Raw genomic sequence first — 9,580 nt, forward strand, 5'->3', positions numbered from 1 at the left:
GATTAATCTGGAATTTAATCTAATTTTTGGCTTCTGGTTATATATTTTACTCTCATAAAGGTATCTCAAAGGAATTTTCAGGCTAAACAGGGACACATATAGTGAATTTAGCCATCAGCTGGGGCAGGGATGGCAGCGATGGCAGATGAACTCTGTCACAGTGTCGGACCTGGATGCGGATTTTTAATTCCCGTTTCATCATGTTTTGAATATACCTGTCATGTGAGATTCAGAATTGAACTTGCTATTCATTCCCATGTGCACATATGGGAATGAGTTATAAACCCACTTCTGAAGTGGCATAATCAAGACCAAAATGATCGAGAGGTGTTCTGGAGACACTTTATATAAATATTTTTTTTTTTAATAATTTACATTCAATCTGCATCAGGTAGTGACAGAATTGGAGAGTAAAGGGAAGGAATCTTAAGCATCATGTTGTCTGAGGGTGACTTTCTCACAAGATTTCTGCTAAAGGATAACTTGCAGGAAGACACCCGGGAGGTCCCATTGCCCAGCTCACAGGTACTCCCTGTCACCACTGGGTGTCTCACCAACCAGCTTTTTGAAGAAGATGTGGGCAGTGATGATCCTTGCTGAGACTGCACGAAGAAGGAAGAACATATTCAAACACCAGTAGCAGCTTACAAGAAGACAGGGCTGGATCTGTAAGTTACAGGGCAAAACAAAACTGCTTGACATTTAGCCTCAAAAATGTTGGCATGTGTACAACACCAACCTGAGGTTTGCGTCTCCTCTGTGAAGAAATTCAGCCATTATTGCAGCTGCACTACCAAAAATTATTTTTGACTAGTGATAAAGCCCAGAAGAGTGAAAACCTGTGCTTCCTCCAACAGGTTATTTCTCTTCCTTTATGTGCAAATCACCTTGGTTTCATACTTTGCCTGTACTGTGAAAGCATTTTTTCCATATATAGTCCAAATTGCTTCTACTGATCATGCAATCTGTTAATTAGCTCTGAAGGGGTTAATAGAGATGAAAGAAAGTTCTCCTGATAGAAAACTATGCCTGATACCAGGCTTTTTTGTGGCATTACCCTGCAAAAAAGCATTACAGCAAAACAGCATTAAAGAAAGACAAATTAAACAGGAGAGTAGTAGCCAGGGGAGACTTAAACTTAATCCACCATATTGCTGTAAAAAGGTTTGCCATCTGGATCCCAGTTTGCTACAATATTGAGGCTTCATGGCATTTCTTCCCCTTCATTTTCAGCTATCGTCCATGGGAGAGCTGAGGAACCTGTGCAGTGCTCCAGTGCTGCAGCGTGTGTGTGTGTGATATAAGATGCTTTCAGAAATCCCAGTTACAGTGTGTAAACAGCTAACTGTCTTCTACAACAACTCTGCAGCAGTTTGTATGTCAGCAGTCTCTGACAGACTCACAGCCATGCAGCAGCGCCAATCGTAGAGGCTTTGGCACTCTAAAAGTACACAAAACCCAGCTCTTGCTTTTTCCAGACAGAAGGATTGGATGCTGTATGGCTTTACCAATCACTCTAGATTCCAATAAATCCATTAAGCTCTTGTGAGCTATTTCAAATCCCCCTCTTTACCTCTGCTGAAGGCAAGCAACAGCTACAGAGACCTCTTTGCATCAAATACCTCAAAACGCTAGAGGGCTGGTCAGCTTGGGAATCGCAGTGCTGGGGCTGAGAGACTGTAACTTAACAAAACACATCCGAGCTTCTGGATGCCGGCTCTGACTCTTGCGAGGCAGAAGAGAAACGCATCGGCGGCTGCACTTGACATGATCAACAAATCTGCTTTGAAGAGGCACACGGGTGAGGTGGCCAAAGGGTCAAAATGAATTAACTCTCACATCCTCCAACGCAGCGGTGGAGGTCAGGAAGGAGCCTGACACACATTAAAGCAGAAGAGGAGACTTTATGTGTCTTAAAGGGAATTAAACAGAGGCGTTTGGGAAGATGTTTTTCTTCAGATATTTTGGTGTGGGTTTTTTTCTCCTAGGCTTTGGTGAGGGGAAAGAAAAAAGGTGTTTGCTCTCAGATATCTGTTGTTGTCTCCATACACAGGCAGGTTTTTTTCTAGTGAGTGAAAAGACAAATTCCCCATTTTGGCTACTTTTCCTGGAATAAAGCCAAGCTTTAAAGGAACAGAGCCAGGTCCTCAGGTCACAGAAATTCAAACAGTACCAAGGGAAAGAGTGATTTTGCACCAGTTTGCACCTCTGTAAACAACTTCTGTTCATGTAAACAACTTCCTACTAATTTCAGGAGAGTACTCTGATTTCCTCTCCCTGGAAACAGGATCTGACCCATCAAATTGTTCTTTTTCTCATATGTATTTAAATGTATTTCATGTCTGCAGTCCCTGCATATCCACCGTGTGGAGAGGGGTGGATAGGAGGGGACAAACAGAAACTTTCCACCCAAGCACCAGACTGATTCAGCTGTCATTAAAAATGACAGAAGAAAGGGACAAAGAGTGTTTTCTCTGTCCCCTGAGGAGGAGACACTAAGTGACAGCCCAGCGCCGGCTGAGGGCTGGAGCAGCTGGGAGGCACAGCTCTCCAGCCAGGCTGACCTTGCCAGTGGTGAGCAGCACAGTCCAACCCGAGTGAGGACAGTCTGCCAAAGAGGTGCCCTCGGACATCAAGAAAGTTAAATTCACTTTGAGCATGCATGGATAGCTCCACTTGTCATGCTTTTGAGAGGCAAGTACTCCACAGCTCCCAGCACTTCCCAAGTACTAGGAGGATTTTTAAAGAAATAATTACAACGAGCCTTAAGAGGGTTTCTGAGGTATTTTTACATAACACAATTCCTGTCTAGTTGTTTTCTTCACTGTGAAGTTACAGAAATCTGCAGTATGACCCATTAATAGGATATTTTTAGTCATAGAGAAGTCATTGAGATCAAGAGGCAGATAGGATTATTTAAGTTTTTTAGATGAGTTAGTTATCTCTAGACACACATGCACACATGCTGCCTATGTATTTTCAAGACCATTCTACTTCTACCTGCAGGGGAGGACCATCTCTGCCGCTCATAAAATTTTGATAAAATACTGACAGGAGAATTTTCCTAAGGAAAGATTACTCAAACCTCTTTACACCCTTAAAATACACTGAGATAGCAGTGGGTTTCTCTGACCTTAGAAACATCCCAAAATAAGTTTTCACTAAGGGAAAATGCAGGATATACCAAGTTAAAATTTAATCATCTTAATATTAGCAATGTCTTGGATATGTTTTGAAGCTGTATAGCGTTAGGGAAATAACATCCCATCAGAGACCAGCATCTGAACTGTACTTCATTTTCATTGCTGATGACCTGTTAGCAAAAGAATCCATAAGTAAAAGCAACAGATCAAGTTGGCTGTGAGTAAATAACAGGTACAGTCAGCTATGTAATGCGATATATGCTTATCTATACTAGGGTGTTTTTGAGGAAACACTTATATACAGCTTATCACAATATCTCAACCTGCATAATTCTTTGATCTAAGATCCCATCCCCTTTGAAAAGTCAGAATTTTCATAAAAATCTTTGGAGCAAAAATCTAAACACAATGAATATTTATGCTCTTCACAGCTGTTACATTTATGGAAATGCAATAACAGCAAACTTCTTGTATTTGGCAAAGACTTTTTACCAGATGAATACATGCCAGCAAAAGAACTTAAGTGAAATGAAAAGCCTGGCTCACTCCTGTTTTCTAAAGAAGTGTGCTGCAGTCCAGAGCATTTTGAAAGTTAAAGAAAGAGTCTTTTTTTCCAAATTTCAAAACATGTATGCAAATTTCAGCTGGTAGTGCATACACAGCCCATATTTAATAAATGCATCCTTTTGAAAGCAATGTTCCATGTCCACAGTTAAACAACAAATGAATGGACATTTTGCCCTGATAGAAATAACAGCAATCTATTTGCTTGTGATGCTAAATGCTGTCGGAGTTGTCATCTTTCCTGAAAGTTTAATCTAGTCGTTTAATTTTACCCCTTAGCAAACAATCAGCATGGTTAATTGAAGGGGAAAGAAAACCAAAACAAATCACCTGTCTATTTATTCCTAATGCTATGATTTCTTAAAGCCCTTCTCCATCAGCTCTCAGTGCAAAACTGCATATACCAGGAATGTCTGCAAGTGAGATGCACAGATAAAAACATTCAGCACAAGATGTAAGGTAAAGAGGACTGCAACATACCTTCAGCAGTGTGCTCCTTCTTTCCCAGCCAGCCAGCTCTCAAGAATGTGCAATACAGATGGGACCAGGAAAGTAATTTTAAATGGACTACTAATAAGTAGATCCGTGAAACCAGATGTGACAGCAGGGTGTCACTAGGTCCTTTTTAAACTTGCCTCCAGTGCTGTCTCCTAGTTCCTCCAGACAGAATTAGACAGTTGCTGCTCGGATCAGAGCTGAAGAAGCAACGGTGCGTTTTGACTGCAGTTGCTAATGCTCCACTTTCAGGGAAAGCGCAGAAGTATGTGTGTGCCTGCACTAACTGCACACACTCATCAGCCTGCTACAAGCAGGGAGATGTGATATGCATACGGAAAGAGCTGTGCAGGGAGGAGTAGTTCAGAAGCACACCCAAGCCTCCTCTGCTAGTAATTGCACCCTGCTGACCTCCCTGGGCTGGATCACTGCTGTAGAATTCACCAATAAGTCTATCAGTCAATAAGCAATGGATCTGAAACACTGCATACAGGGAGGGGAGAAGAGGGGGCAAATGCGTCTTCAAGCCTTCAAACATAAAACTTTCAAGATAGCTCATTTAAATTTCTCTGCCCTTAATGTTCCCACTGCAAATGTCATGGTCCATAGTTGAAAGGAATTGGATTTCATTTTAATTAATAATCTGAAAGAGGATTTCTCTAGCCATGATAAAGCACAGTTTTAAGAGGAGTCCCTAATAAGAACTATTATTATTCCAGGGGTTATAGGAGTACAGCAGCCAGCTGTGAAGTTAGCCCCACAGAGCAAGGTGGTGTACTGACTCAGTCTAAAATATAGAGCTCACAGTCAGGTTGGATAGGACAAATGAAAGAAATACCAGTATCTTTACTTTTCATGGGAGAAAATGAGCTTCACAGGGGAGAGGTATGTCCAAGGTCACATATGGAATTTGAACCCGACTCTCCTTCATCCAGTTCCAGTTTCTTACAAATAAAATCAAACTGCTTCTGTAGACACAAATCACCAAAATATGAAGCAGCCCAGCCTGCTACTAACCACAAAATTCAGTATGAGCCAAAGTGGCATCTTCATCTCTTCTTTTTAAATGCAATGTTTTCACATTAATTTGACGGTGCAAACTTGATAGCTAACTTCTTCTGGAGTGTTCTCCAACATTCTCCTGGAAAACTGAGCTGCCACATTAACTTGCACACCTTTTCCACAAAGCTGTAGGATCAAAATTCCTTTGGCTGGCCAAGCTCTACTCTCTCAATATTGAAAGATCCACTTCTTGGTCCAACTGTGGTACTTGGCTTCACGGGTTGACTGGGGAAAAAAACCTCAAAACGTACAATGAGTAATCAGCACAAGGGTCTAGCAGCCCTGAAAAGGCTCTGGAGATTATTCTTCTCAGGACTGACTCTATACTGCTTTATTTAGGAGGTGTGATAAGATCACAATTAAAGGTGAGGTGGCTGCAGGCCATAAACAGTAGGCCATGAAAAATCTTCATGGAGGCGTGTGGACTCCAGAGTAGCACCACACTACAGGGAATATTTTTCTGAGTTAGAAGAAAAGTTTCTTTTTTAGTTATTGTTATTTGCAGACTAGTGGAGAGAACAAACAGCCTTAAGTCCATTGTGCAGCAAACTTAATGAACAAACAATACAAGACAGACACGCTGTAGCAAAATAGTGAAGAAAAAGAATGAACTCACACTTCAAATACATTAAAAGCCCTACATCTCTTTTTATAAATGTATTTTTCTAAATACATACCTTTATTATCTTAGTAAAATCACTCAGCTCAGCTCAGGTTTGCATTGACAATGGAAATTTTTGCTTGTGAAGAAGAATTTTATCCCTGAAAAACAGTTTTGGAAATGCCATGTTTGGGGCATCCACAACTTTCCTGGGAAACCTGTTCCAGTATTTCACCACCCTCACAGGAATTTCTTCCATGTATTTAATCGAAATCTCCCTTCTTTTAATTTGTACCTATCACTCTTGGTCCCATCTCTACAGCTCCTGGTGAAGAATCCCTCTCTGGCTTCCCTCAGGCTGCCTTCAGATATTGGAAGGTTGCTATGAGGTCTCCATGAAATCTTCTCTTGGATGTCTCTGTCTTCCAAACTGCCCATAAATCACATGAAGAGTGGAAGTCCTGTTCTTCCTCTGAGTTGGCTGACATCTCCAGGACAATCCATTCCTAATTAGTGCTGCTAGTCCTGTCTGAGCAGGACTTAGATTGGTGTTGATATTGTCAGCATGGCACCATGGTCAGGGCAGTTAATGCTTCCTCAGTAGTGCAGAGTCACCCAGGCTCAGTGCCAGGCTTATCACATCATGGATGTTTGTTCTTCTGGTTCCTCCTATACCTTTATTGTTACATCTTAAAAAAAAAAAGAAGAAGAAAAATGAAAGTCAGAGAATGGGTTTTATTGCATGTTAACACTGGTTCAGAAAGGATTCTAAGAGTTCTGGGATTGTTGCCAAATCTCTAAGAATTCGACAGTACTTAAAAGTCATATTAAACAGTAAATAAGGTACTAACGATTTGGGGAAAAAAAGCACCAAAAATATCTGAATTTTCATTGAATCAATATCTCTTTATAGAATGAGCAAACCTATAGAAAACTTTTTTTTTCCTGCAAGATATCCTCTTTTTATGAAAAGAATCAAATATCCTCCTGGTCTAGAACAAACCCAAGAAAGACACATATTGGGCTGTGCTAAGGAAAGCTCGAACCAGTGACAGTAGTGAATCCCTACAATCTTTCTTCACAGGAAGTTGCATTTTTTCATTCAAATGCATTATTATCTAAGTGAGATGAGTAAAAGAAACAACTTTTTTTCTCATAATTTTTAGATGAAAAAAAACTAAACACATGAAAAGGCCAAATAATTTGGTCTGGGTTTCCTTTCCAAAACTTATTTCTTTTGCGTACTTGACTTTAGGCAATTTTTTGAGACATGATTCTACAGAATCAGCATGTGTCCTGGAAATCAGACTCTTTCAAAACAGTGCAAATAGGACACCCAAAACCACCATCAGTGTTGAAAATCTTAATTTTATACTTATTTCAAAATATTTAAGAAGATAAACAACAGTCAATCCTATTCCTATCCCCTTGATTTAAGATGGAACGATGTTTTTCTTCTTAAATATTTTACCAAACCTTCTTGAAAAAATAAGGTCTGGAATTTACTCAGGACACAAAATAACGAGGTATATCCACTCCTGATTTTTCACTAACTTCAGGTTAAACTAGTCCTTAAATGAATGTTAGGAAATGTACTTGTGCCTAAAGTAAATTAATAACTCTAAAAAGAGTGGATTAAAGGTGTCTAGTACTCTTGAATGCCAACCTATATATAGGCTGGTCTACAGTGGCAACCCAAGAAAAGACTAGAAATGGTTCTTTAACACTCATTCAGGACTTATTTTGGAAGATTGAAGGCTAAGATAGACTTGGAAGATTGTATAGCAATAAAACATTTTCTAAAGGCAGAAGAAGGAATGAGACAGAACTTTGAAACTGTACGTAAATGGAGCTAGGGCTCATATAAAATATTGTAAGACTCATAACATCCAGAATCTATATTTTCCAAAATTCAGAAACTAATATAAAAATTGTGGGTGAAAGGCAGCAGTGACCATTTCCATTCCTAAGGACTTCATTATGTCTGCACATTGCTTTCATGCCTTTCATGTGCTCAGAGCCCTGAGGCCACATACAGACAGAAGTCACCTGGACACTGCCCATATCCATAGCCCAGCAGCTGCCAAGGTGCCAGTGTATTCCCAGGGAACAGGCTCTCTAGAAAATAACATTCAGGGAAGAAATTTAAAAAAAAAAAAAGTTTGAAGAAATTAGGAGCTGTCTTTCAACTCCACTGAATATTACAGACATAATATTTAGCTTGTACCTATCAGTGGAACAGCACGTATTCAACCAAAAACACCCCAAAAAGATTAAAGCCACCAAGCCAGGAATTTCTCCTCTTCCTTCAACAAAAATTAACAAATGTCTAAACAAACAATTTTTAGAATATTTATCAAATATAAACACATAAAAAGCCTCTGACACCTTGCTTAGGTCATAGATGGTTGCTCTGCAAAGATGCAGTGATTTCCAAACAACTACATTACAGAGCCCAGAGCAACAGCAGTCACTTTAGTTGGGAAAGGACCTGGTAATCACATTTCTCTTAGTAGTGAGAGAAAAATTGTTCTGTATAGTACATCCACTCCATGTAATTTGTGTGTAGATATGTATATGCATAATGTTAGCTATCCATTACAAATGGTCTGGAAGACCAGAATGAGTGTATATAAATGGGTGTACATATATGTGTGTGTATAGATTACATTCATTTAATCTATACATAAATACTTCACATAGGTATGTGTGTGCTTATCTATGTATTGCATACAAATAAACTATAAGTGTATGTATTCAAATTAAGTGCTGTACTGACTTTTCAATATCTGTTGTCTGACAGCAATATGGAAAAATTCTTGCCTGAAAATAGATAGTATTTAGAAACTTAAAGCCCATATCTTGGTACTATATTTCTTTTAGCATTCCACATTTCACGTTCTAAAGATATTGACTTTTTCCTCCTCATAGTTTCAGAGTGAGGGTATATGAATGTCATTCGAGTGAGGCTGTGTATTTACCCAGAAGACACATTTTTTCTTTAACGCTGAACATTAATAATTTACCCTGTAACATATTAGAATAGCATCAAATTCCACTTACATTTTTACAAGATTTGTATGTGACAGCTAGTCTTTCAGGTTCTTTTTGCGAGCAAAGTTCTTTGAATGTGGTCTATACATAGAAAACTGTGCTTTCTTAAGTTACGAATAATAAGTGATTTTAATACGATATTTGAATTTTCAGCAATGTTTGTATTTATGAAAATTAGTGCCTGACAAAGACCTGTGAATTGGAATTCACACCAAAAGTCAAGCATTAAAAAAAAAAGAGATGTGGAGAGAATGTGATGTGACTGCTTGATTACCTTTAATTTTTTTTCTCTATGCTTATGATCTATTCTGCAGTCTCCATTTTAAAGTCAAGATGAAAGTCAATTCAGACTGAAGTCAAGAAGATAAAAAGGCAGCAATTCAGAGGACTGATTCTGATCTTGGGCATGACCAGCTTCACAGAGGTATAATTCTTCAGCTTTCCCATAAGACACTGTGTCTTCTCCAAGAACTGGCAAAAGTTAAGGTCCCATTGATCACTGATAAAGGTCGATCATAGTCCCAAAGCAGTTGTCCATGTACAAATTTTTTCTATTTCTAATTTCAAGTCATGTTTCTGTAAAACCAGGTACAAGAGATCTAGTTTTTCCCATTTGCCCTGGATAACATGCATCAGCATATGTTTTCCTTAGTAAGGCAGC

The 9,580-nt window shown here is 39.1% G+C and overlaps 1 protein-coding gene across 1 annotated transcript in view; it reads right to left on the bottom strand.

The window, feature by feature from the left end:
- The window catches only part of TENM4 (teneurin transmembrane protein 4), a 1,563,960-nt gene extending 1,559,472 nt beyond the window's left edge, over positions 1-4,488 (bottom strand). Inside the window, exon 1 of the mRNA XM_032099028.1 lies at positions 4,188-4,488. The gene's annotated coding sequence lies outside the window, so the exon portion shown is untranslated. The remainder of the gene's footprint in view (positions 1-4,187) is intronic.
- Positions 4,489-9,580: the final 5,092 nt, after the last annotated feature.

Source organism: Corvus moneduloides, chromosome 2 (assembly GCF_009650955.1).
Source record: "Corvus moneduloides isolate bCorMon1 chromosome 2, bCorMon1.pri, whole genome shotgun sequence".
In the NCBI taxonomy this organism is placed as follows: Eukaryota; Metazoa; Chordata; class Aves; order Passeriformes; family Corvidae; genus Corvus; species Corvus moneduloides.